This window comes from Melanotaenia boesemani, chromosome 15, assembly GCF_017639745.1.
Source record: "Melanotaenia boesemani isolate fMelBoe1 chromosome 15, fMelBoe1.pri, whole genome shotgun sequence".
Taxonomy (NCBI): Eukaryota; Metazoa; Chordata; class Actinopteri; order Atheriniformes; family Melanotaeniidae; genus Melanotaenia; species Melanotaenia boesemani.
The window spans coordinates 28,639,783-28,667,518 of NC_055696.1; the positions used below are offsets into that span (position 1 = coordinate 28,639,783).

At 39.3% G+C, this 27,736-nt stretch overlaps 2 long non-coding RNA genes across 2 annotated transcripts; one reads left to right on the forward strand and one right to left on the reverse strand.

Moving 5' to 3' along the window:
- Positions 1 to 1,836: 1,836 nt before the first annotated feature.
- LOC121654058 lies at positions 1,837 to 11,751 on the reverse strand. Its single transcript, XR_006012902.1, has 3 exons — positions 11,740 to 11,751; positions 9,538 to 9,546; positions 1,837 to 1,903 (listed from the first exon to the last, which is right to left on the reverse strand). It is a non-coding gene; the product is annotated as an uncharacterized LOC121654058 (long non-coding RNA).
- On the forward strand, positions 5,711 to 25,800 carry LOC121654056. Its single transcript, XR_006012900.1, has 3 exons — positions 5,711 to 5,789; positions 15,812 to 15,817; positions 25,790 to 25,800. It is a non-coding gene; the product is annotated as an uncharacterized LOC121654056 (long non-coding RNA).
- Positions 25,801 to 27,736: the final 1,936 nt, after the last annotated feature.

Consider the following 27,736-nt stretch of genomic DNA (forward strand, 5'->3'; position numbering starts at 1 on the left):
AGCAGGAACTGGGCTGCACAGGTCAAAGGTCAATGGGGTCTTTAATAAAAGGGGACCTAGTTTTTCAGATGACCCCAATTAAACACCCCCTGCCTTCCCATATCATTCTCCAATTGACCTGATGAGATTTTGCTGACGGAAATGTCTGAGTACAATGAGAAACAGAGAATAACATGAGGTATACCTGTGTTATTGATATGATTGATGTTTTTCTAATTTCTTTTACATTAAATATACAGTAAAGTCACACATTTTTAGAAAACATTAGATAAACTGAAATACAAAATGTTGGATTTGTTTTAACTGAAAGCATGTATTTGAAAAGCAACTGCTCCTCTGAAATTTAAGGATGCCAGTCATGTTATTTAATGAATAATTTGCACTTGCACTACTGTGCATGCTATGTTTTTACACACAAGCGAACTTCATATACACAGGAGTGCTTAAAGGTTTAGAAAATTTCAATATTTCTACCAAAAACTGACTGAAAATGTAATCTTATGTTTTCACAAGTCCAACAGCTGTATAAAAGAAAATCAATGAAAAGAAATGAGACAAAATGTTCACTATGTTTTCTGTTTTTTATTTTTAAATTTAATCTTATGTCTTAAGACAAGTGTTTGAATTTTCAAGATAATAATTTAGGGTTGTTGATACTCATCAAGCTTAAAAAACATGAGAAAACTATCAGGAGTTCAGACTCCTCCAGCCAGATACAGCCAGATTGTGAACAAATGTGAAGAACTTTGAGGCCAATGTTGGGCTCCACCGGAGTGCTTTATTGGTAAAATAATGTCAACAGCATGATGGGAAATTTGTGAGCTAATAATGGATCAAATCTGAAGGTTTCTCTCAGATCAGCTATTATCAGCTGATTTCATCACCACCATCAGTAAACAGAAGAGATACAGATGTCCAAACTAAGAGGATAGACTTCGAGTCCCAAAGAACACTTCTATCCATCAGCACTTTGTTGAAGATCACATGCCCCCCCCAGTACAGGAGGCAGTACAGTACAGGAGATTTACACAGACACTAGGAAGCATAAATTCGAGCATGTAGCATACAAATTGACAGAGAAACTCTGTTAAGACTCTACCAAGCACTGGCATTCAAACCAATTACTACTCAGAGTTCAAACCACAAGCAATTATATGGGAATGTAAGAAAAGCATGAGAACATCACTGTCACTTTTAGAGCTTCTGCGAATTTCTCTACGTCACGCAAACCACACAAACACTGTGTCAAATGAAAGCAGAGACTCTGTTGGTTACAAAGACGTCTGTCTCATCATGGTGGGACAAATACTCAGGGAGCTAGCAGCCAGAATCTGAAATCATGTCTTACTTTTGCTGTTTTGTGTTGAAAAGTTTGATTCCAGCTCTTAAAACTCTGCTAATGTGTTCGCCTATGACTCTGCCTTTGTTTGAAATGAATCATGAAGGTCCTGCTGGTTTTCATGGTGATGAAGGAGGTTTTATAGTAAAGGATTCACTCTTCCTATCATAGACTATCTTGGGCTTCACTGCTTTCTGGATCCTCATGGTGTTTCCAAGGTGAATGTGGGGGCTATCCCTGGATTCTCCTGACTCAGACCAGTGATAGAACACTCAACATCGGCTGATGGCTTCGTGATATATTTACCTGTGTAATGTCTCTATTAAAACACCTGGAAAACTGCTCTTTTTACCTTCTACCGTGGCACAGCTCCTCATCAGACTCTACTTTAATAATTCGTGGGGCTACTCTACTTATTCCTAGATGAATTGGGCTGCTAACCTGAAAGTAATGTGGTTATCCTTTAGATGGAGAAAACATTTACATTTTCAACTAAATTTCAGGTGAATTTACTGACACTGTAACACATATCTTGATTCTGACACTTGTGTAATAATCTCTCATCTCTTAGCTTTCTGTAGAGATTACAGAGATTAAACATATAACCCTTGTAGTTATGAAAATATTCTTAATTTATTTTGGGTTTGTAATTTTGGACAAAGTGCAGAAAAATAGGTCTCGTTATGAGGTTAAATAAAATGTTCTTGTTTGGAAAATAAATGAATAAATAAAAAAAAGCACTTCCACATAAGAACCTAATCCCATCTGTAAAACACGGTGGTGTTAGTATTATGGTTTAATGACTTGCTGTTTTTAATTTAACAATGTTTTCTGAAGGAGAATGTAAGTGCATGTGCCTTCAAGTAAATCTCAAGAGGCAAAAAGTCAATGTTTTATAACAGCACCAGCTGTTCTACCAGAGAACAGATGAAGAGTACATGATTAGGTACAAGTTTTAGACATCAATGTTCTGACCTTAATTCAGCAGAAAACCTGACATTAGCAGTTAATATGAGAAAAAAATTTAATCTATTCTGTGAAAAGCGATGAGCTTAAATTCCTTTGAGATCAAAACTGATTGATATGTACTGGAAATATTTAGATGCTTCTAAAATGACAGTATTGTTTCATTGTCTGTTTAAGTGGTTTCTCTTTATCTACATTTAGAACATGTTAAAAATTAAGACAATGAAGTCAGGGAAAATTAATGCAGGACATGGAAAAATTTAATAGTGGTCCACATCAGACAAAAATCTAGAGGCCACAGCAAAGCTAGAGGCTCCCTGAAGTTTTATAATGCCACTATGAGCTTTATGCTCTCAGTTACAATGAGCTAGTGTTAAGTGGGTTAACCACTGTGCAGGGGATCAACAAAGCTAACATCACTTCACCCCCTGGACACCCTGTTTACCTGTAAAAGCTGCAGTGGTTTCCACGATATCTGAGGTGTGAGAGGAAAAGCCAGGGGGTCACCAAAGGAGGCCTTGGTGTCTGGGGACCAAAAGGATCTGCTCAAAATTTCATGTTAAATCGTCCAAGAATGGTAGAGATATACAACATGTGCACCTCAGCATCATATGCTGTGCCTGGAGGAAGGGCTGAGGGTCTGGACAGGATGAGGGGAGGAGGAAACTGGTGGGTGACAGCACCTATAAAACAACACAAAGTGATCATCACCCCCATTCTGCTCATTTTCTCCTCCTCGCCTCAGGGTGTTGTGGAACTCCCCCCATCCTTTCTTTCCTTTAATCCTCCTCTCTGATCTTTGAGCTTCATGTAGCTTTTGTTTAATCCCCAGCCTGCTGCTCTTTTACTGTTCTGCATATCTTCTATGAGGCATAATGGCATTGAGCCACTCAGTTTACAGAGAGAGCCAGAAAAATGGAATTTAGCTGATTAAACATACACTAATTATAGAGACGGACCTACTAATATCAAACCAAATTTTTAATAGTTTCATTTATTAATTCTTGGGTTGAGTTCAGAAGAAAAATTTAAAGTTTACACATAATAAAATCTTGAGAAAAGATTTTCGTAAATGCACAAGTGGAAGCAGGCGTATAAGAAATTAACTATTTAGGTGCTAAAGTAGAAAGAGATTGAAAAAAAAATAGACTGTCCTCCCAAAAACATCCCATTGGGAATTTTGTTTGGAAGTTTTCACATGTTTTTGTTATCTCAAGATCACAAAGCTTGCTGCCACTTAATTTGATGAATGCTTCAGGCTGCTGGTGGTGTAATGATGTGGGAGATATTTTCTTGGTCCACTTTGTGCCCCTTAGTATCAGCGTGGCCTGGTTTAACCACCATAGCCTACCTGAGTATTGTTGCTGACCATGTCCATCCTTTATGACCACAGTGTAACATCTTCTGATCCTACTTCCAGCAGGATAATGCACCATGTCACAAAGCTCAGATCATCTCCAGCTGCTTTGTAGAACATGACCATGAGTTCACTGGACTCCACAGTCACTAGATCTCAGTCCAGTAGAGCAGCTTTGGGATGTGGTGGAACGGGAGATTCTCATCATGGATGCAGCACCTGTGTGATGCTGTCATATCAATATGGAGCAAAATCTCAGCGAATGTTTTCAACACCTTGCTGAATCTATGATACCAAGAATGAAGACAGTTCTGGAGGTAAAAAGGCATCCTTGCACTACTAGCAAGGTGGACCCGATAAAGTGGAATTGATTTAGTTTTATGTTTATTTATTTATTGTACATCGCTATATAAAAATACATTTTTTCTCTATAGAAAAGTTTAGGAGCCAGATGATACAGGATGTCCTTCTCACCAAAAACATAGCTGTGGTTGTGCAGCTCAGTCCTCTGAGAGCTGACTTAATCAATGAGTGTATTTGTCTAAGTAACACTGTAGAGACCCACACAGTGAGGACAGAGTTGTGGCCTGTGGAGTGGCTTGTTGAATGTGAGAATGTGTAATGAACAAGAGGCATTCATTATAGATCACACACATCATTTATTCATCCGTCGGCTCTGTCTGTCTGTAAACATGCCTGTTGTCCACAGTGTGTGTGTTGGTATGTGATTCCTCTGTTGATGATGCTGCGTGTGTTTGCTCATGTGCATGCAATTCTGCACACTTGTTGCATCATCAGAGAGTCAAAGTTATTTTTACAGCTTTTCATTGATAATATGGATAAAACTAAAACAATAGTATAGGCCTACAGAAGAGACTGTAAGATAAAAAAATTACCAAAATACGTCTAAATATTCATATAAAAATGTTTATTGTTATATCTAAGAACCACTATGGGTGTGGCTTGTTCTTGAAACATAAAAATAAAAACAACAGAAATGATAATAATATGGAAAAGTCAATCAAACCCTAAAAGGCTCGCATTCAGGGAGGTGTGTAACTTTCTGTGCTCTCTGTTCATAGTTTTTCCTTCAGGGCTCTCTGCTCATGTTAATGGCTTCTAAAATGCTGATATCATCAAAATACATTAATGCCCCTGTGAGTGAGACAGCTTAATGAGCACCAAGTGCAGATGATCTATGGATCAAATCCTAGGGAGTCTCTCAACAAGACAGCAGGATGGTAATTTGTTGTGCTTTGACGTGTGTGGATGTCAGTAAGGTGCATTATGCCTGTTCACTTCATTTCAGCCATACCCAACAGGGAGTATGAATAAAGCACAAAACAGAGATTTTTTCCAAGAAATCACAGAGTCTGAGGATTAACATGACAAAGATGAGCAAATATGTTTAAGACATGTTTGTCATTTAGTGGATTTATTTGCTTATTGCAGGCAGTTCCACTGAGACTGATGGGAAGAGGGAACTTAGTCCCAGCAGGAGGTTAAAGCTTAGAGTCGACAGGTGAATGACAGGAACTGATGACAGCAGCAGTAGAGGATGTATGTAGTTGAGGTCAGGTCAGAGGCTCAGTAAGCCTCTAAGATGGGAGAGTAATTTGCCTTGTTTGACATGTTCAATATCAATATGGTGCATTATGCTCTTGCACTTAATTTCACCTCAGTGCTCAGGGGAATAAAACCAGAAAACTGCTTTTGACTGCATGATAGAAAACTGATCATGACTGAAAGGTTGGAAATTGGCTTTTAAAAGTGATTTTTTTTCCTAGCTTTGTTTTTTATCTCTCTCTTTTGTGCTCTTGAGGAGTGTTTTCTTCTTCTTTATGTTTATTGTTTACATGGCTATTTACATAGATGTATAGATTTAGATTAACGTTCTTCCTGAACTAACTTGCTAAAAGAGACAATAATACATATATTTAATATAAAATACATCTTTACCACACATTATCCATCCAATCTAAATGCAAATTAAAATTTTGGATAATAACTTACTGAATTAAAACTCAAATCACACTGTTTAGAATGTAAATAAAAACAGAATGTAATGATTTTCAAATCTCATCAACCCATATTTTTTCCTAATAGAACATCAACAACATATCAGACGTTAAAAAGGAGACATTTTATCATTTTATGGAAAATATGAGCTGATGTGAATCTATAGCAGCTACACATCTGTACAAAGTTGGAACAGGAGCAACAAAAGGTTAGAAAAGTATTTTGGCACAACTAGAGGAGCATTTAACAAGTAATCCGGTAAACTAGCAGGAGGACTGGGTATTACAGGAGTATTTTAGAGAGACAGAGTCTCTCAGATGGCAAGATAGAAAGAGGTTCACCGATCTGAGACAAACAGGCCCTAAGAACTGTAGACTAATTTCAGAAAATGCACCTCAACATAAAATTCTGAAGACGTTCAAGACCCCCCCATCTACAGTGTATAATATCATCAAAAGATTCAGAGAATCAGGAGGAATCTCTGTGTGCATGGGACAAGGCTGAAGGTCAGACTGGATGCCGGTGATCTTCATTAAAACCACACATGACCCTCTAGTGCAGTGTTATTCAATTCAGCCCTACAAGGTCTGCAATCTAGCAGGTTTTTCATGTATGCCTGCTTCAACACACCAGACTCAAATTAATTAGTCATTGTGCAGAACTTGATTGGCTGTTAGATCCATTTAATTTGATGCAGGTGTGAAGCAGAGATACAAGGAAAAACCTACTGGATTGTGGACCTCGTAGGACTGAACTGAATAACCCTGCTCTACTTGAACCTACTGCATGGACTCAGTAAGACTTCCAGAAATCACTGTGAACACAGTTCACCCTGAAATCCACAAACGCAGGTTAAAGCTTCATCATGCAAAAAAGAAGCTATATGTGAACAGGATCCAGAAACAGTGCTATCTTTTCTGGACCAAAGCTCATTTGAAATGGTCTGAGACAAGTGGAAAACTTTTCTGTGGTCAGATGGATGAAAATGTGAAATTGTTTCTGGAAAGCATGGACGTATCCTGCAGACTAAAGAGGAGAGGGAGCATCCAGCTTGTTATCAGTGGACAGGTGAACAGCCTGCATCTCTGATGGGATGGGGCTGCATTAGTGACAATGGCATGGACACCATCCACATCTGTGAAGCTCCATCAGTGCTGAAAAGTACATGGAAGTTTGAGAGCAACATCTGCTCCCATCCAGACAACGTCTGTTTCAGGGAAGGCCTTGCAGATTTCAGCAAGACGATGCTGAACCACATCCTGCATCCATCACAGCAGCATGGCTTCACAGGAGAAGAGTCCGGCTGCTGAACTTGCCTGCCTGCAGTCCAGACCTTTCACCAATACACAACATCTGGACCATCATGGAAGCAGAAATCCGGCAACCAAGGTCCAGGACTGTAGAGCAACTAGAATCCTGCATCAGACCAGAATGGGACAACATTCCTAAAACTCCAGATCTGTTCTCCTCACTTCCCAGATGTTTACAGACAGTTGTTAGAAGAAAAGGAGATGCTATTGCTAAATATCACTCTGGAAATACTTTTTACAGCCATGTTGCTGCCATCAGATTTAAAATGAGTTCTGATTTTCCATGAGATGGTCAAATTTCTTGTTTCAAATCTGACATGTTGTCTGTGTTCTACTGTGAATAAAATAAGAGTTAATGAGATTTGGAAAACTTTGCATTCTGTTTTTATTTACTTCTTTAAAACTATGTTGTAATTTTAGAACTTAATAAATTAGGAGGACAATCTATCTTGAAACAGAGACAGATCTTGAGAGCTTGGTGCTGTATTCTTTCAGTGTTTCCTCACTGTGAAGACAATTAACCCATCTTTTCTCCATTATGCTAAGCACATCCTAAGATCTTTAACTGAAGGTGTGCATGTTGTTCTGGCCTCAATAAGAAGGTTGGCACAACGGCAGCATTCATGAGCAGCAGCTGTCAGTGGCAACAACTAGCTTTATGTCACTACAGAGTAACAGGATAGCGTTCAGTACTTTGCATAGCTGATCCTTTGGCCCATGTGCCATATGTTCTCTCATGGCTCCAGGTTGAGCTTAACCAGAAAGGCTGCTGTATGGGATGGAAGTTCCATTTCTGGGCACTGACAAAACAATGAAAAATATAAGAAGCCAAGAAAATCTTTACATTTAATCTAAATTTGACCAATTTGTATTCTAACCACAACTGCATGGTGCCTTCAAGTAAGTTGAGAACTCACTGATTTGCAAGAAATACCTCATACTTCCATGAATAATAATTTTTTATCTATTTTTTTTTATTAAAAACCCAAGTCAAATATAGTAAATATAGTGTATCTTTGGCATTTAAATTTGTTCTGTATTATTACTCTAAATAGTATTACAGTATTATCATGAAAAGGTGGGAAAATTGTCTAAATTTACCAGGAAAAATTGAGGTTTCTTCTGTGGAGCTTGGACTCTGAAGCAATGGATGAAGGCCATGTGGTCTGATGAGTTCAGATTTACCCTGTTCCAGAGTGGTGGGAGCATCAGGGTAAGAAGAGAAGCAGATGAAGTGATGCAGCCATCATACATAGTGCCTACTGTACAAGCCTGTGGGAGCAGTCTATTATCTGGGGTTGCTGCAGTTAGTCAGGTCTAGGTTCAGCAACATTATGTGTCCAAAGAATGAGGTCAGCTGACTACCTGAATATACTGAATGAGCAGGTTACTCCATCGTCCCTGATGGCACGGCCATATTCCAAGATGACAGTGCCAGGATTCATGGGGCTCACATTGTGAGAGAGTGGTTCAGGGAAAAGGAGACATCATTTTCACACATGGATTGGTTACCACAGCGTCCAGACCTGAAACCCATGGAGAATCTTTGGAATGTCCTGGAGATCCGATTCTCCCATCACTACTAAAAGATCTTGGAGAAAAATTAAGGCAACTCTGTATGGAAATAAATGATACCACAGATAATGCTGCTGTAATGAAATATTAGAGTGTGTAACTTTATCTTTGCACAGGCTGTTTATGCATGCAGGAAGACACACACAATAATTATGCTCAAGGAATGTGGTTATTGTGTCATGTTGAGAGTCACTTAATTCCCCTTTCTTCCTTAAATCCATTCCTTAAATCCAAATTTGGTCCTTTACTTTACTTTCTGGTTTTTTGTTCAGTGTTTTTTGGCTTTTGTATGCTTCAAAACATCAGATCCGCTTATCATATAGAGAGATGTTGTAAACCAAAAAGTTACCAGAGGAAGACACACAAGTCTGTGCAGTAAAAAACTAATGTTATCTGTTTAATCACATGTTTTTTAAAAAATAAAAACACCACATAAAGTATTTCTAAACTTCATACATAGACACTGAGAGGCATTAACACTGTAAGACAACCAATCAATATCCTCAGTTCAATGAGTCTTCCATTACCACCAGAGCAACCTTCATCCCTGGTACAGCCCATCATCGTCTAACCTCCTCATTCTCCAATCAATCAGACTCTCTAAAGATCTCCTCCTCAACATTGTCATCTATTCAATTAATAATTCAAACATTTGATTGGCAAAACAGGATCAATTAACCAATTAATGGCCTTGTACAAGATTTGGATTTTCCTCTGTTTTAGCTCATCTTTGTTGAAGTTATAGTTACTTGGGGGAGTTTTGATTGACAGGCCACACTGTAGCCATCACTCTTGTCACCTCAGGGCACAAACTGAATGGTCCATCTGATCAGACGTGCATCTGCCAATCTGCCATCTCGTATTCACCGTAATTGTGAATCCTCCTCTGCTGAATCCTCTGGTGACAGAAGTTACATTCTTAAATCAGAGCAGTGATACCAATGTGGACTAAAAGGTAAACAATTCTTTACTTCTCCATTCTCCTTCTACTCTTGCTTCAAAGCTCAGCTCTAGTCTAAGTGCTGGAAAGTTTTCAGTGTGAATCAACTGTGGTTGAAGAAGTCAATAAATACCAAAAAAAAAAAAACTACAAGTACCACGATGTCAAAAGTTCATAGTAATTTCTCCATGAACTTCAGTTTGAGGGTAAACTCAATGAAGTTTTTGAGAAAAATTATGAATTCCATAAAAGACCATTTTCAAATTTCAAAGTGAGATAAAATGAAGTGAGAGGAAGAAAGAAACTGGTCGGTTTGGGCAGCGCTGAGCAGCCCGGTGCTGCCATTTTCCAGTCACTGAGATCAAAATCATGTGCTGTGAATACCTTCCTCTGATAAAGAAGTTTAATTTAGCTAGAAGTTACCTTTTAACAGGAATCAAATTCATCCATTCATTTCGTATCGTTTATCTAGAGTTGGGTTGCGATGTAGCAGCTTAAACAGAGAAACCCAGACAGTAATGTCATCATTAAATCTCAGCAGATCTTCCTGGCTAAACGTTGTGATGCCCGTTGTCTCCTTCCTGTCCTCTCCACCTCAACCCGTCGCTGCAGATGGCCGCCCTCCCTGAGTGGGGGTCTGCTGGGAGGTTTCCTTCCTGGTAAACAGGAGTTTTTTCCTTTCCTCTGTTGCCCGCTGCACCCTCCCCTTCTGTCACACATCTCTACATCTCTGTCCTCCTCTACACCCTGGACCACCGCCACCAATAGATCAGGTGCTGCAGTACATTCTCATCACCAGATGGACGTCAGTCATTCCTTTTCAGAAAGGAACACCACCTTCCCATCAGCCCGGCAGTTTGCAGTGGTAATTTTAAAAGCAACATCTAATATCATAACATCATAATATTTTAATACCCAATAGTGACAACTTGCAGCTCTAACTTTGTACATGATGCTTCTCACACTCCACTGTAATACTATTAATGTTTTATGTGAAGCACTTTTAATTGTCTTGCACATTAAATATGCTATATAAATAAACTTGCTTTCCTAGTATAAACAGGCAAACTAGCATTAGCTACCATTAGCTTACCCTCAAACATCTTTTTATACCCTCTCATGTTTGGCGGTTTGCAAACTCTCTTTCTTTCCCAGAGTGTTTTGTCTTGCCGCCTCCAGCCTTCTCTCCATTTTTCCTGTAAGAGTGAACCCGACCACAGACCAAGCAGCAGGTATATAATCACGTCAGTGTTTGGTCCATTGTTGTGTTTGTGTTTATGTCCATACAAGTGACATCACTGGACATTGGAGCCACCTTGTTACATGGAACAAACCTACTTTGAGAGGATCCTCAATTTTAATAGAAAACCATCTAAACTAAGTAGAGTGGAGCCAAATGTGGAAAAAGGCCAGAAGAGGACGGCCGCTCATTACGTTACTTCCTCCTTACAAAAAATGTGAGGAGATGTCTTAAGGTCTTATGTTTCATACATGCTGAGAAATGTAAAAATAATATATATATATATATATATATATATTTTTTTTTTTCCTTCACCCCCCTCTCCTCTTCCTTGTGGCAGGCTTTGTTCTCTGTCTGGTATGACTCTTCCCTTGGCTGTCCCAGGTTTCCCTCTCTCATCCTTGTCCACCCCAACCCCCCTCCTAACCTCACGATGGATGTCATTAAATATTCACCGCTCCATTCCAGGCTAATTGTCCTCAACATGGCAGAGAGCAGTGGAATGAAATTAACCCATTAGCCAGAAACTGCTTTCATCAGAGCAGAGGGCCGGGATGTGTATGAGTGTGCAGGTGAAAAACTATCTTTGCTTTTTTTTACATCTGACATTTACTCATGGAAGTGTGGAAGAACATCATCACATGGGATGTCATTATCAGGGACCTAGAGGTATGTTTGGATGCAGATGTCTCACTCTAGCAGTTATTTATCACCCAAAAGCTCATTTAAGCTCCTCAAAACTGTCAATTTAGAAGTGTTTTCCATGAGAGAAACAGAGAGGCTCCTAGTTTGAGTTGATATTGTATGTTATTCCTGCAGTGAAGCGGTGAGTCTCTCAGTAAACAGGACTGCTCCCAGCATGCTTGAAGCATCCAGTTAGAAGACATGCCCACTCATTCTCTGCATGTTGCCCAGATACATGGGTGAAAAAGCAGGTATAGATAATGGATGAATGGGTGTTGTATTTTTTTGTCTTTGGTAAGACACACAAACTTCTCTTGTAGATGTTGCACACCCTGTAAACAAAAAGCCCATCGTAGCAAGTAGACAGGAGCAGTTCTTCCAGTCTTCAATGTGGAATATGTGGGTTGTCCAACCTCACCTTTGTGATGCTGGTGATGCAGCTCTGCAGATCCAATGAAAGTGCAGCATTGGTGGCATTGATGATCAATGGTAAAGGATTTTTTTTCAAACTACAGTATTACCTTCATTAAAGTCTCTCCAAACTAGAAAATCAGTTATTACCTGTGTGTCTGAAACTGACACATTATCACAAAAAGAAGAAGAAAAACAAAAAAAAAAGTTGGGCACTAGATCGTTAGATTGCTTATTTCCTTCTTTGCTCATCTCTTTTTATTATTCTCTTTTTTATTTGCTTTTTAAAACAAATATTCCCTCTTTAAATATTTTTTAATCTGTCTTTTAATCTTCTTTTTCCTTTACCCCTTCCGTTCATCATTTCTGACCAGCAGCCTCTCATACAGCCCAGTTCAATAATGCTCTGTTGAATGTATTGACAGGATAAAGTGGTCCTGCTTAACAGCAATGTCTCAGGGGTGAGGGGAGGAGGATGAGGAGGGGGGAGAGCGGGGCAAAGAGGGAAAAGAAAGGATAAATCAAGGCAGACTGACCAGATTTTAGTATACATACAAATACACACACACACACACATGTGTGTGTGTGTGTGTGAGCACAGCAAATGTGAGAAATAAATAATCCAATAAGGTTCATAGTGTTTATAATTTCTGTAGCTTAAAAGCTGACGTGTTTGAGATTTGTACATCTAAGTGTCTAATGACATAAGAACTAAATCAGCTATCAGAAATGAAGATTAAAAAGAAGAAATCTGCCGAGTGAAGTTAACTCAGCAGATTTCACCTCTGGGACTTAGCTGCTACCTGTCTGCTAATTAAGACGTTGCCTCATTTCTTTCTCATTAGTGCTAATTTCCCTCCCCTCCCACCCCCTTTGTTTGGTTTCTATTCTCCTTTTCCTTTTCAGCTTCCTCCCTCCAGAAAAACAAAAAAACCCTTCCATTTGTTTGTTTTCCCCATTTCACTGTTTCTACAGCGATGCAGAAATTAAATTTGATAAATGTGTCAATCTTTAAATATTAATTATGTATTAATTACATTCGCAAGGCAAAACAAACCTTGCTTAATGATTTATGAGGATCAGTCCCACTTTACTCCAGATTTCATTGTCCAATGAGAATCAGGAGAGAGAAGGGAAATGGAAGGGCTGGCAAATTAAAACAATGAGACTAAATGCAATTAGAGAGCGAGCGATGGTGACTGTGTGTTGTTCTGTAGCTGCATTCAGGCTGCAGAAAGCTTCACAGAGATAAGAAAAAAAAACAGATTGGGAAGAAAAAGGTGTCATAAAAGAAAAAGTAATGAGTAAAAATTTATTACCACTTTCTAGTTGGGTTTCACCTCTGACTGCTCTGATCAAGAGTTTCTATTTTTTAATTTTCCACTGATGACGTGTCCTCTGTGGTCACGTAACTGTATTATTAAATAATAATAATAATAATAAATATTATTATTAGTATTATTATATTATTATTTCACCATTTCATGGAAAATATGAGCTCATTTTTATTCTGATGGCAGCAACATGTCTGTAAAAGGTTTTTTTATAAACAGGTGTTTATAAGATGTGTAAATCATTGCAGGCTTCCTTTTTTTCACATTTTACCCAGTGTCCCAGCATTTTTGTTGTTGTGGTTGTTTTTTGGTCTTATTATTTCAGTGTACTGTATCATTCTGATTTATTTATTTATTTTAATCTTTGTTAGCATAAAAATTATTGAAACTGTCTGATTTTTAGTAGCAATGCCAGAAAGGCGTATTATTAAAAGCCTCTTGTCTTTTCATTCATTAACATAACTAGTGTAATGAAAGTTACTCGTTCGGTCATGTTGAGCTTGACGGAGAATCTAGTGTCGGATTCACAACTCTTCATCTGAATTATCTGCGTTGTTGTTGTTGGGTATAAAATCCAGCAATTCCTCCAGCATTATATCCCGGGACCATCACTTCAGTTTTCCACTTCTGTTTGAGCAACCAAGAACTGCATAAGTTCTGCCAAATTTCCTCAGTATTGTTAAGAAAATATTGCGATTCTCTTCTCTTCTGCTCTAATATACACAAAAATACCACCGCAGTGATGGACGAAGGTCTAGTTCAGGTATTTGCCAGATTTTGTCTATGCTACTTGTCTTCTGTCCCCTGGTGGTTTCCTTTTACACTACAATAACTCTGACATGTCAAACAGTAATATACTGTACATAAATGCTAATTATTTTTGCTAATTTTTCACATTTTGTTAAAGGGCTAAATGAGGCTGTCCACTACTTATGGATCAGGCATTAACGAGTTAGTCACTGTTCATGTTTACAGTTTTTAATTCATGATGCGCATCTCTGATTGTCTTACTGTCAACAGAGAAGAACCAGCAGAAAGTAAGAAAACAGCATATTTCTACCCTCTTTGTTATTTTGCTTCATAAAAGTTAAACAAAAACATTTGATCTTTTTTATAAAATGTATGAAAATGTTGGACTCCCGGAGACCGACGTGTGATGATCTCCAGGTGATGAGTCCCTATGGGAGCCAGACCATCTGTTACCACACACCATCTTCTTGTCAATGAAAACACTTCTTTTACTCTAGGTGTGTGTGTGAACTAATGCTCATTTACACACTCTGTCACACAGGTATGACAGAGGTCTCCCTCTCTTACACACACTTATGACCTGTTCCCCTGATAACTGGCTGTCTCATGGGCAACCATCCACCACTTTACACACACAAACAAAAGCTCACTCCCACACACACACACACACACACACACACACACACACACACACACACACACACACACACACACACACACACACACACACACACACACACACACACAAATGCAAACATGTACACAAACAAACACAAACACACTGAGCCTCCCAACGCTAATAAATATTTCAAAGCCGGAAAGTTTAGTAAACAAAGGTGTGTGTGTGTGTGTGTGCTTGGGTGTGTGTAGGTGTGTGTGTGTGCATGTGGCTTCTGAGAGATGCTGAACAGAGGTGTCATATTTGCCTTCTACCCTTCTCAGTTCTCTTTTTCTTCTTCTCTTGTGTTTGTCAGAGTCCAGCTCCTCTGTGAAATTTGATCTTGTTGTTCTGCACTTTGAACCAAACAAAGCTGACCAGAGGAGGAGGAGGAGGAGGAAGAGGAGGGTGGACCATACACTACAGTGTGTGTTTGTGTGCTCTGTATTTTCATGTGGGGAGGTCCATCCAATCCAAGGAGCCACTTGGGTTCAATGCAGCTTTGTATGATTTTAAACTTCAGTGGATAGATTTTGTATTATTTTTCACAAGATCATAATTTAGTGTCCATTTGCATTTAAAGATTAAACCCATCAAGAAACAGCCCCGTGTGACTGGTTGAGCAGTGCGATAGTGCATGGAATAAATGACAGAAATGTCCACCTGATGCTGGCCACTAATCCTTGGACTGGATGGAGAAGCAGTGCCTGGCTAACAAGATGGTTTTCTCCACAGGTTGGCCCACTGTGTTGTGGCAGATGTTAAGCTGTGTTAATATCCTGGAATTCAACTGGACAGAGAAGCAACAGAGCCAGACTAAACATGATATCAACACTGACACAGTAAATGGATTTTTAGTTGTCAAATAAACTGACTGAGTCGCTCTGAAGAGGAAGGTTATGACTAGCAGCTAACTTAATGTTTAAATGCATTTTTCCTCATATCACAGAGAACATTACAATATCCCCTTTATTTATGTCTTGTAGCCAGGAAACAGTTGAAATCTTATGTTTATCACTGCAAATCAACCTAGCAAAAAATTAGCACTGTGAGAGGAGCTCACTGCCTGTCAATCATCTTGATGTGAACATTAAATAAGTATTCAAAACAATGACACAGTGCTTCAAACTGAGAGTAAAACTCTTCTTTCCAGTGTTGCTTCAGCTCATTGAGGTTTGCAGCATTGGTTTCTGCAGCTCTGAAGGTCCCCTCACAGCATCTCAGTCAGGTTGAGGTCTGGATCTTGTCAACATTGATTCCCCTCCTTTTCAGCCATTCTGTTGTAGATCTGCTGCAGTTTGGGATCATTGTCCTGTTGATGAAACCGTTTCAGCCAAGCTTTAGTTGTCATATGGATTTTTGACGGGCTGCATGGTGGTGTGGTGGTAAGCACTGTGACCCCAGCCTTGGCTCTGGGGAGGTTCAATTAGTGGCCATTAAGTGTGGAGTTTGTGATGGACTGGCAACCTGTCCAGGGTTTACCTGCCTCCCGCTTGCTAATTGCTGGGATAGGCTCCAACTTCCCTGTGACCCTGAATTGGACTAAGTAGTATAGAAAATTATGACAGATATTTTCCTCTGCATATTTTGGTATCCAGAGGAGTTCATGGTCCATTCAATGACTCTAAGGTGTCCAGACCATCATCCCTCCACCACCGTGCTGATAGCTGCTATGAGGTGTTTGTGACAAACAGCTTCACTTTGGTCTGGTCTGTCTAAAGGATGTTGTTCCAGAAGTCTTGTGATTCGTTCAGATGCAGCTTTGCCGACCTAAGCCATGCTGCCATGTTGTTTTTAGAGAAAAGAAGATTTCCCCTGCAACCCTTCCAAACAAACCATGGATTCCAGATAGACAGTTTGAAAAAGACCTCATAACCCTTTCCAGATTAATGGGGAGTAACATTTGCTTCTATAAAACCATTACTGATGTCTTTCCTCCTTGGCATTGTGTTCAAACACATATGAATGTGCAGAGAGACAAAATTCACCATGTCACAGCACATCATGCAGCAAAGCACCTGCACAATCCCATATCCACTAGCATGTCTGTGAGAGTTTTAAACTGAGGGAGGCTAACGAGGGCCTGATACTTGGCTGTATTTTAAAAACCAAGCCAAGCAGAGTACATGAATGCCTTCTTTCTAAACTCAGTGCGAGTTCTGGGCACTGAGGCGAAAGACAGACTTGGGATCACAGATTGTACCTTGAGTTGTATTGAAATGCAAGAAAAAAAGCAGAGGTATGGAGGGAATGGTTCAATAATAGCTTTATAGATGAAACTGTACCCACGAAGAAGCCTGCGAGCGGATCAGTGATGATAATCAATTAATCAGAGTATTGATCAGCAGCTCCTGGCTGCTACTGACCCTCTAAATTCCTGTGGAAGTAGTGAGGATTGACACAGTTTTATTTATTTATACTGATATTGAATCAACTCAAATACAAGACTTATTTATACCTTTTACAAGTTACTAATAGAATATAGACTCACCTAATTGTGACGATGTTGAAGGAAAGAATTCATGTTATTGGGATTAAGAAGAAATTATGCTGCTCAATAAAACTGTATTTTCTTCCACTCTGTGTAGTTTTATTCCTTAAGTGTGTTTTCTTTTAGTTTTCAAAGAAGCTCTGCCTCACGTTCAAACTCACATGCAGCTACATGATGCATGCATATTCATTTTATCTGTGTCTGAATCCATGTTTATGCATTTCTGTCCGTGGCTGTGCATACCAGTCCATATGTGCCTGTGTATGTGTGCATGTGCCAAAACATCAAACTGTCACCCAGAAGTGTGTGACTTGAGAATTCCCACCTCCCCTCAGCAGAGGCGAAAATTACCATACTGCTGCTCACTAGCTCCAAGTAAATAAAACATTAAAGACTCACAAATTTGGCTCACAAATTTGGAGAGTGGGAAAAATTTAAAGTGCTTAATACTTAATACACACTTTACAGTATGTTCTGCAGTATCAATATGTAATGAGGACTAACTGTCGGTCCATTAATACACTTTTGCTTCTGTACAGTGAAGATTAAAACATATTGTTAGTGTGTGGACCGAGAAGGCGCATCAGACTGCAGTCCAATAAAAGAATGAGTTTTGGCCTGATTACTCATCCAAGGTGAAGTTTTGTACTATTTTTGCTGTGTTCTGAGGCGCTAATGAGACACAGAGAAAGTCAAGGTGACCAGGCAAAAAGATGATTTTAAAGTTTTGATAATTTAAGGAGCTTTTTTGAAATTTGTTTTTGTGGGGGAAAGAAGTAAAAGATACATAAAATGAGTATGGCAAACAAGAACAACTGTGGAAATAATGTTTCTAACTGGTTGATGAATGTTTTGGTGTAAATTTGTTAATTGGTTCCATGTAACATCAGAACATCACTACAACTTAATGAGAAAGTAGAGATTCGCAAGACTCTTTTTCTTATTTTTCTTTTGATATTAAACTAAACAGCTGTTATTTAAAGGAAAACACTTGGGAAATTTTAACAATGAGTAAATATGAAATGGTACACTCATCAGCATGTAACATTAATAAGATGGGATGCTAACAATGAGGTTATGATGATGTAAAGTTTAATTATACATTTAAATTGTTTAGAGAGCTTTATTAGTGTATTTTTTCTCAAAATTTATGTGTCAGCTGTAACATATAATGTTTGTCGTTAATGAGAATGTTGAATGATGACGTATATAAAGTTAACAAAGACAAGAGAGATATGAAAACAGAAGGAGGAGGGGGTAAAAAAAAACAGCATTGATGGCATGGCTATGTGGCTTTGTGTGTGTGTGTGTGTGTGAGAGAGAGAGAGAGAGTGTGTGTGTGTAGGGGGTCGGCTAAGTAGGTAAGTGACAGCAGTTAGAGCAGGAATTGTGAAACTGTAGATGGCCCCAAGCCTCTGCCAGGGGCCCACACAGGATGAGAGATGGAGGATGAGGGTGGTGTGGAAGGCTGGCTGCTGGGTGGCTGCTTATTCTTACTGTCACATGAAAACATTCATGTTTAACATTAAAAAAAAACAACAAAAATAATAAAATTTAGTAGAAAAAGGAAGCACTGACCAGGTTTTCTTCTTTAGTTTCTGATATTTGAAACAAATATTAGAGTTAAGAATTGGAAGGTTTTTATTTCTGTGTTTTTTTTTCAGTCAAATTGATTTTAGTTTTTTTTTTCTTAGATAAATATTTACATTTTTTCTTTTTAGACTTGACACAGATTTAATCTAATAATATCAGTATTGTGCTCTACTGACTTGATTCATCGATCAGATATCAGACGGAATAATACTTTTTACAAACTATAAGAATTACGCATTGTTTAAGCCTTCCAAATACGTAAATATACAGTACACACACACACACACACACACACACACACACACACACACACACACACACACACACACATATTATATATATATATATATATACACACATATATATATATATATATATATATATATATATATATATATATATATATATATAGAGAGAGAGAGAGAGAGAGAGAGAGAGAGAGAGATTTTTATCTGATTAACTGTGGATTGAACACGATTAATCACGTTCCAGTATTCTTCTTCTTTATCTTCTTTGGCTCCTTCACAATAATTTGTAACATGATTGTGTTGCCACAAATGAATTTAATTATTGTCACCAGAAGGGCTCCATAGTTTCCTGTCTCAGCCAGCAATAAAAAATTTAATTAAAACTGACTTGCATCTTCCCAGATAATGATAAAATGTCCCAGATATTCCCAGAGATTACGTTAACTCCAGAGGACGAGCTTTCTCCATTTTCCGCTAGGGGCCGTCCGCCTCAGTCGTCTTTCTTCTTCTTCAGGTTTGTTTGCTGTTTGGAGAACAGTGTAGCCTATATGGCCACCCTCTGGTCACACCACACAGCAGCTGTATTGTTAAAATCTAGTAAACGATAAAATTTCCGGTGCATATATTTCTTGTTATGGCATTTTAAAAGTTCTATTCAGACTTGATTAATGGACATAATGATAAGGAATTAACAATCGCCTGCCATGGAGGACAGCAGCACAACAGTTGGTTTGTTCACTGAAACAGAATAAATAAAGTAATTTCTCTCACTAAAATTACTGGATGTTGTAAGAAGAAAAAAAGGTTTTAGTTTGAACACATATGACGTAAGTAGATCAAATATTCTATGGGAAACTTCTCAGATTTAACAAGGAGCTTGATTCTTATTTATTCATTAAATCTACAAAGTAGTTCCTACGGTCATAACTTAGAACTCAGAATAAAAAGTTTTGGCCGATTCAGCCAACATCAGAAGTTACATCGCTTTGTGTCAAATTTCTTCAGCTCTCTGACCTCATGTCAGTTTTCAATAATATAACTGTTTTTTTCCCCATCTGCTGGTAACATACTGGTACAGACATGAACACTTGGCCAGGTTTTGTCATTCAGGCTGCAGGTCTTTTTAGTTTAGAACTAATGTTACAAGAATTTGCTTTATTTCATAAAACTGAAGTCATGATGAATGAATGAACGAATGAATGAATGAATGAATGAATGAATGAATGAATGAATGAATGAAAAGCATTAATAGGAAATGAGAAATACTGTTTGTTAACTTATTATCCAGCCAGTCCTCCAGTCTGTAAATACACTTTGTGTCTTTAAATTCGACTGTAAGAAAATTAAAATAGAAAATAATCACATACCACGTTCTCATAACTGGAAATTAAAATAAGTAAAAAAATAATAATAAATAAAATAAGACAACAAATAAATAGAGAATTATTTAATTTAGGAAGGTCTCTCTGGAAATAGTCTTTTAATTTTTTAATTAATGGAAACAAAAAAGGATGTACAGTATTTTTTAAACCATTAATAAAATAGAAATAAACACATTCCATGTTCTAATCACAGGAAATTTGTTTGACCATAAACAAAAAGTAAATAAACTATGAGACGTCTTCATCAGCGTTTCTGTGATAACATGTTTTCAGAAAAAGGAGAACAATTGATGATGTGTTTTAGTCTTTTATTAAAAAAACCAAACATAATAGCTGTGTTGAGGGCTGAAGTGGTGGTGGGTTGGGGGGAATGAGGACATTGTAATACTGGTAGTTTGGGACAGGGGAGGGGATGGAGGGGGCGAGGCTGCTCCACTGAGGATAATGGGAGCAGTGGGAGCAGCCCAGGGAGCATATGGCCAGGCTGGGCTGCCTGCTGGTGCACCAGCTGTGGAACTGGTGGCCATGATCACACAGCCACTAAAGAACTCATCCTCCCTCCCTCCCCCCTCCCCTCCATCACTCACTTATTCTCTCACGCATGTGACTTCAGTTCATTTTGGTAAGAAACTTCCAGAGCCCACACAGAAAAACAGCGCTTCATATTCTGATAATAGATAATTTAGATTTAGATTAACATCTTTAATTATTAACATTGTATGTGTACATTACAAATCCTCTTATTACAAAGTCAGGTAGTTCATTAATTTACAATTATTTAGTTGTTTTTTTCTATGTTCCATCTCATAAGTTTCCTTGTCAGCAACCTGACCCTGCAGATATGTCTGCATTGTAAACGATGAAGATCTGTTTTGTTAGTTGAGGTGTTCTACGGAAAATCCTGTGAAAATATTTCAAGGTTGCAGCCTTTTTTAAAGTACAGCATCCTGTCTTTATGTTGCTCTGGATGCTGTCTAAATGAGGATATGTACAAGAAACATAAATAATGAATAGAAATAAGTGTCAGTACAACAACAACGTTTGTTTCTTCTCAACAGAGCAGCAGTTTGAACCTGGACCAAAAAACATATTTGTCTGAGTATTTATTTCTTTAACTTTGATCCCCGCCAACTGGTGTTGTGTTTGATTTTGTATCCCACAGCAACCAAACTGTATCAAAGCTTTGATGAATTCAGAGGAGTACACAGTAGTATTTTTGAGTGGAATGAAACAGTACATGTTGTCCTGCAGACTGTACCATTTGGGTACAAAAGCAGTATTTTATTCAACCTGGATCCGAGATACCTTCATGTGGAGTTTTAGATTAATGCCAACAAACAAACGTTCACCTGCAAGGAAAAAAACATCCGTTTTATGTGGCATCAGCCGGTGAGATTAAGTGATTGACATAGTTCATTTCTACTAGTTTCTACCATTTGTATTCTTATTGCTACTCATTTGTTTATTAGTAGAATAACTAGAAAATGATGGTGTTCTCTGGAAGAAGATTTTACCAGAGGAGGACTGTGGCATTTTCAAAGGAAATTTAATATTAATCAACCCAACTCCACAGCAGAAAGTGTTGGTCTACAGCACAAAACAGTGCAGTTTTTACAATGAAGGCACAAAAAGAAAGAAAAAAAAAACATTCTCCATCTGAACACAGCGACAGGTCTCCCTGTGAAACACACATTCAACAATCATCTGTCAGAACCTATGTTCAACATCTGGCTACATCATGACAGACATTTTCCACTGCTGTTTTCATAAAAAAAAACAAAAAAACTCAACTGGTTGAGTTGCAGCCCCTCAGTGCAGCAAACCCAGGTTTTGTTACGACCTTAGGCTCTTTGCTGCATGTCATTTCCCGCGTTCATGTCAAGGTCACTTGAGCCCCCCAACCCCACTCTAAAAAAAACCCTTTTCAAGTATGCAGAGGTGGCGCTTGCCAACAGGCAAACCAACAAACGCTTGCGGCCCTGAGCCAATAGGTTACCGCAGAAGGCCGATCAATGTCTTATTTAAACAAACAGAAGAAAGCTCGTTTATCTACATGAAGAGAAGTTTTCTATCTGGTACTGAGAAAAGAAAGATGAGAAACAGAAAGAGCAAGAAAAGAGAATGAGACCTGGGTGTCACAAGGCTAAAAATAATAGGTAACTTGGATCATACAAAATTACAGCTGTGCCCAGTAGTGTTTAAAAAAAAAAGATTATCAGATACCAATTTATTCAAACATATTTAACTTTAACAATTTAGATATTAAATTGTCGCGGTTGCTGTACTCATGCACTATTTAGTCATGTTCATTGTCATCTTCTCTGATCGTGGCAATCAGCCTCTGATCAGCCCCTGATTACCCCGATCTTTGATATTTGATATCCCAGGTTCTGCAACAAACATCTGTGAGTCTCACTATTATTCAGTAAAAGAATTTTCATCAGTTGAAAAACCCATCCAACTCCAACTAGCAACAAATCTAGCAACTTTTTCTGGTGTCATTGGAGACATTTGTATGCTGACATGAAAACCCACACTGTTCTTCTTAATGATCTGCGGGTGCGGCCTCAGGCCCTTCCCCTGTCCAAACTCACACGCAAAAGGTTCGGCCGTCATGCAGCATCAGCCCCAGCTCCCGGCATCAGCCCCAGCTCCCGGCATCAGCCCCAGCATCAACCCCAACTCCCGGCATCAGTCCCAGCTCCAGGCATCAGCCCCAGCTCCCGGCATCAGCCCCAGCATCAGCCCCAACCCCCAGCATCAGTCCCAATTCCCAGCATCAGTCCCAATTCAGCCCCAGCTCCAGGCATCAGCCCCAACTCCCGGCATCAGTCCCAGCTCCAGGCATCAGCCCCAGCTCCCGGCATCAGCCCCAGCATCAGCCCCAACTCCCAGCATCAGCCCCAACTCCCAGCATCAGTCCCAATTCCCAGCATCAGTCCCAATTCAGCCCCAGCTCCAGGCATCAGCCCCAACTCCCAGCATCAGTCCCAGCTCTCGGCATCAGCCCCAGCTCCTGGCATCAGCCCTAGCTCCTGGCATCAGCCCCAGCATCAGCCCCAACTCCCAGCATCAGTCCCAATTCAGCCCCAGCTCCAGGCATCAGCCCCAACTCCCAGCATCAGCCCCAGCTCTCGGCATCAGCCCCAGCTCCTGGCATCAGCCCCAGCTCCCGGCATCAGCCCCAACTCCCGGCATCAGCCCCAATTCAGCCCCAGCTCCAGGCATCAGCCCCAACTCCCAGCATCAGCCCCAGCTCTCGGCATCAGCCCCAGCTCCTGGCATCAGCCCCAGCTCCCGGCATCAGCCCCAACTCCCGGCATCAGCCCCAGCATCAGCCAGACTCCCGGCATCAGCCCCAGCTCTAGGCATCAGCCCCAGCTCCTGGCATCAGCCCCAGCATCAGCCTGACTCCCAGCTGAGGTCAGAGTATGTGAACAGCATGGAGAGCTGGTGGAGCTGGACGTGGTGACGACCACACAACCCTGGTTCAGCTTGGCTCAACCCAAACACTAATACGTGATGACAGCCATTTCAATCCCTTGTCAGATTTCTTGCCCATGTAACCAATCATTTTATTTTCTTAAACTTTACAGTTAAGCTTAAATGGACACCAGGGTGGTCGATTCATTAAAGTTTCCAACTCAATACTGAAACTAAGGATGGTGTTTATTACTTTTTTGATACTATAGATACTGATGTTTAAAAAAATAGTCAGAACACCACAAAAACACAACCAAAAGAATATAACTAAAATATATTAATATAAGACATAAAAATAAATGCATTGTTTTAAAGCTGTAAGCTTGTGAATAGATGCAGTTTTCTCAGACTGTTTCATTACTGTAGTCCAAAAAAATACAAAAAACTAAAGACTTCAACCACTAGTAAGTGTAATTTACATAAATGTCTCTCACCAAAATACTGGAGAACACAAAAATAGAACAAACTAGTTATGATTTAGTTTACAAGATTTAACAACATTTACAAAATTCATTTGAAAAAAGATAATTTTTTTAAATGTTTTGTCTGTGTAAAGAGAAAACTGCTGGTGCAGTTTGTTTTTAACCAAAAGTTACTGAACTTTGAAATTGCAGGACTTAAAAAAAAGAAAAAGGCTGACACTGCTTTAGAATTCATTATTTTGCACATAACAATGCAATTTATCGTGATTTATTGCGGTATACATTTTTTTTTTTTTTTTTTTTGTCTAGCTGTGTGGGGCTGAAATTAGCTCCTCGACATCCAATAAAAAATATAAACCTTAGCTGATTATCTCAGAGTGGTGATCATCAGAAACCCAGCCTGCAGGATGCAGTGCGAGGCCATCCCCTTATGTTGTCTAGAGACACACCGGTCGTCTGGGAGGTGGAGGTGGACCAGACCAGCATGTTGTCATTCACAGAACAGCAATGAAAAACAACCCAAAGCTTTAATTGGTTTGTTGTAGCAGGTATATTCATTTTATTCCTATTCAATCACAACACTTTTGGTGTAAAAACAGACCATCTCTCCCACGAATAATAATTCCCTCAGCTAACTTTATTTAAAAGACAGCTTTTAACAGACTGAACTCCCCCTTCCTCTACTCCTCTATCTCTCACTCTCTTAGTATGTCTTTGCCTCGCATGCCCCAAGGCATCTCCTAATGCAGAGGGACAGGAGGTTGATGGGAGTGGGATGGAGGCGTGGGGGGAACATAAAAATGACTCAAGAGTTGGGTGTGTCATTTAACATAAAAACATCTCAGTTTCTTTCATTTATTTCCTTCTTGTTTCCTTTTTCTTATAGTCATCTTCCTCATCCCCCCATCACATTCTTCATCTCCCCCTTTCCTCTCCTTCTCTCCGCCATCCCCTGCTGCTCACATCTTTTTTATTTTTCCTCACTTCTTCTTTCCCTCTCAGTTTTGCTTTCTATTCCCTATCAAGTCTTCCTTTGGTCTCTTCCATCATTTTCTTTCATTTCCTGTCCACCCCCCACCCCCATGTCCCCTCTCTGTGCTTCTTTATGTTTCCATGAGGAGCGATCAGAGCTCATGGTAAAGATTATGTAATATGGATGAGGTTGTGTCAAAGGCATCAAACTACCAGCAGAGCACCCCAGAAGGACGGAGGGACCGACTTCACACTCAAAAAAAACGCTTAGAGACGCTTTTCGCTGGTCGCTTTCATCCGCCATTCGGGCTCCCCTCGGCAGTGTTTCCATTTTCTTCTTTAGGGCTCTTCCTCTGTGAGCGGTTAGTTTGTTTTTTTCTGAACATGTTTGTTCTCTCTCCCCTTTGTAAAGTGCCCTTTCAACTGACTTGATGCATCCAGTGTCAGCCACTACTTTTAATAAATCACAGATAAAGTATTCAAAACTTACTTTTTATATAAAATTCAAACTTACATACATGTCTGAAAATGCTGAATCCACAATAATAAATATAAGCTCATTTAAACTTATATTGGATTATGTTGGATTTTCTTGTTACTTTTGGTGTGAATCAGACTTTTACATTCACTTTATCAGGTTCACCTATAGTACCCGTTTTTCTCAAGAATTGTCTTCATTCTTGGTGTGATTGGTGGAACAAGGTGTTGGAAACCTTCCTCAGAGGTTTTGCTCCATATCGACATGACAGCGTCACAAAGTTGCTGCAGATTTGTCGGCTGCATCCATGATGAGAATCTCCTGTTCCACCACATCTCAAAGCTGCTCTACTGGACTGAGATCTGGTGACTGTGGAGGATTGGAGTCCAGTGAACATGAAGTGTCATGTTCTAGAAAGCAGCTGGAGAAGATCTGAGCTTTGTGACATGGTGCATTATCCTGCTGGAAGTAGCATCAGAAGATGTATCACTGTGGTCATAAAGGGATGGACATGGTCAACAACAATACTCAGGTAGGCTGTGGTGGTTAAACCAGGCCACGCTGGTACTATGGAGCTCAAAGTGGGCCAAGAAAATATCCCCCACACCATTACACCAGCAGCAGCCTGAAGTGTTGATCCAAGGCAGGATGGATCCATGTTTTCATGATGCTTCCACCAAATTCTGAGCCTAGCATCTGAATGTGGAGCTGAAATGGAGACTCATCAGACCAGCAATGTTTCTCCATCTTCTATTGTCCAGTGTTGGTGGGTCTGTGTGAATTGTAGCCTCAGTTTCCTGTTCTTGGCTTTGGCAGGAGACACCCGGCGTGGTCTTCTGCTGCTGTAGCCCATCTGCTTCCAGACTGGATGTGTTGCATTTTTAGAGATGATTTTCTGGTTGGATGATGACCAAGATGTTTCCAACCATCTTGATTGGAAGCATTAAAATTTTTGAGCGTGCTTATTTGAAATTTAAATGAATGCAATAATAATAATAATAATAATAATAATAAAGAAATAATCAAACACTGGTAAACAGGTATTTAAGGACTTCAGGGAGATTTTGGGGAGGCATATATTTATTATCTTGGTGGTCATAATTAGGTTAGAAAATACAACTGTTAAATATGCAGAGTCTGAAACAATCACAGCAGTAGTGGAGATATTTAATGAATACATATACTATACATGTGCATGTACTGAGCTCCATAAATGGTTTACACATCTGTTGATTTCTTTCAGACCTCGTAAATAAGAAATTGCTCTTGTACAGCTTAAATTAAGGTCAAGTAAAAACATAAAAAATGCATCCCCTCTTCAATAGAAGACTGTCAGGGCAGCCAACAAAGGTGATAGTTTATTCTGCAAGGCAGAGAAATTATTTATGATGATGCTGCACTTCAAGCAGTCTGCCAATCAATAACATGTGGCCTTAATCACCCAGACAAAGTTGTATAATACCCCCTCACACACACATACAAAGATACACAAGGAGTGACATTTCCCATCAGTCTCAAGCATCCACCAAAGCGCTCTCGTACAGGGGATGGCTATCATCACAGCATCAAGTATTAATCATGCTTTAGAGAAGAAAAGAGGGGAAGAAGGAGTCCTTACCCACTAGAGAGAGAGGAGAGAGTCTGACTAGTCCCAGTCCACTATCTGTCAGAGGTAGAGATGTTTCACTGGGGGAACTGGGAGAAATGAATAGCTAATAAGGAAGTAAGTCATCTGTCACAACACAAAACAATCCATTTATGAAAAGATTAATTTTTCTTGCTCTTCAACAGAAATCAAAAGTCCATCCAGCAAAGTTAAAAGTGATAAAAATGAAAATAGAAAAATAAGTTTACTCTCCAGATTTGGACCATCTTCTTTGAAGATGAGTGATGATGACAGTAGGTCAGAGCAAAGACGACAGAAACTAACAAAACAATTTTTCAGATCAACATGTAAACCAAGGATGAGAAAAAGAAGCAACTATGTGAATAACTGAAAAAAACAGGTGAGGGTTAAATAATTTACTGCTACAAATCAGGGAGGAGGGGAGTGATGAATGTTTTAAACACAGCAAGAGACGCTT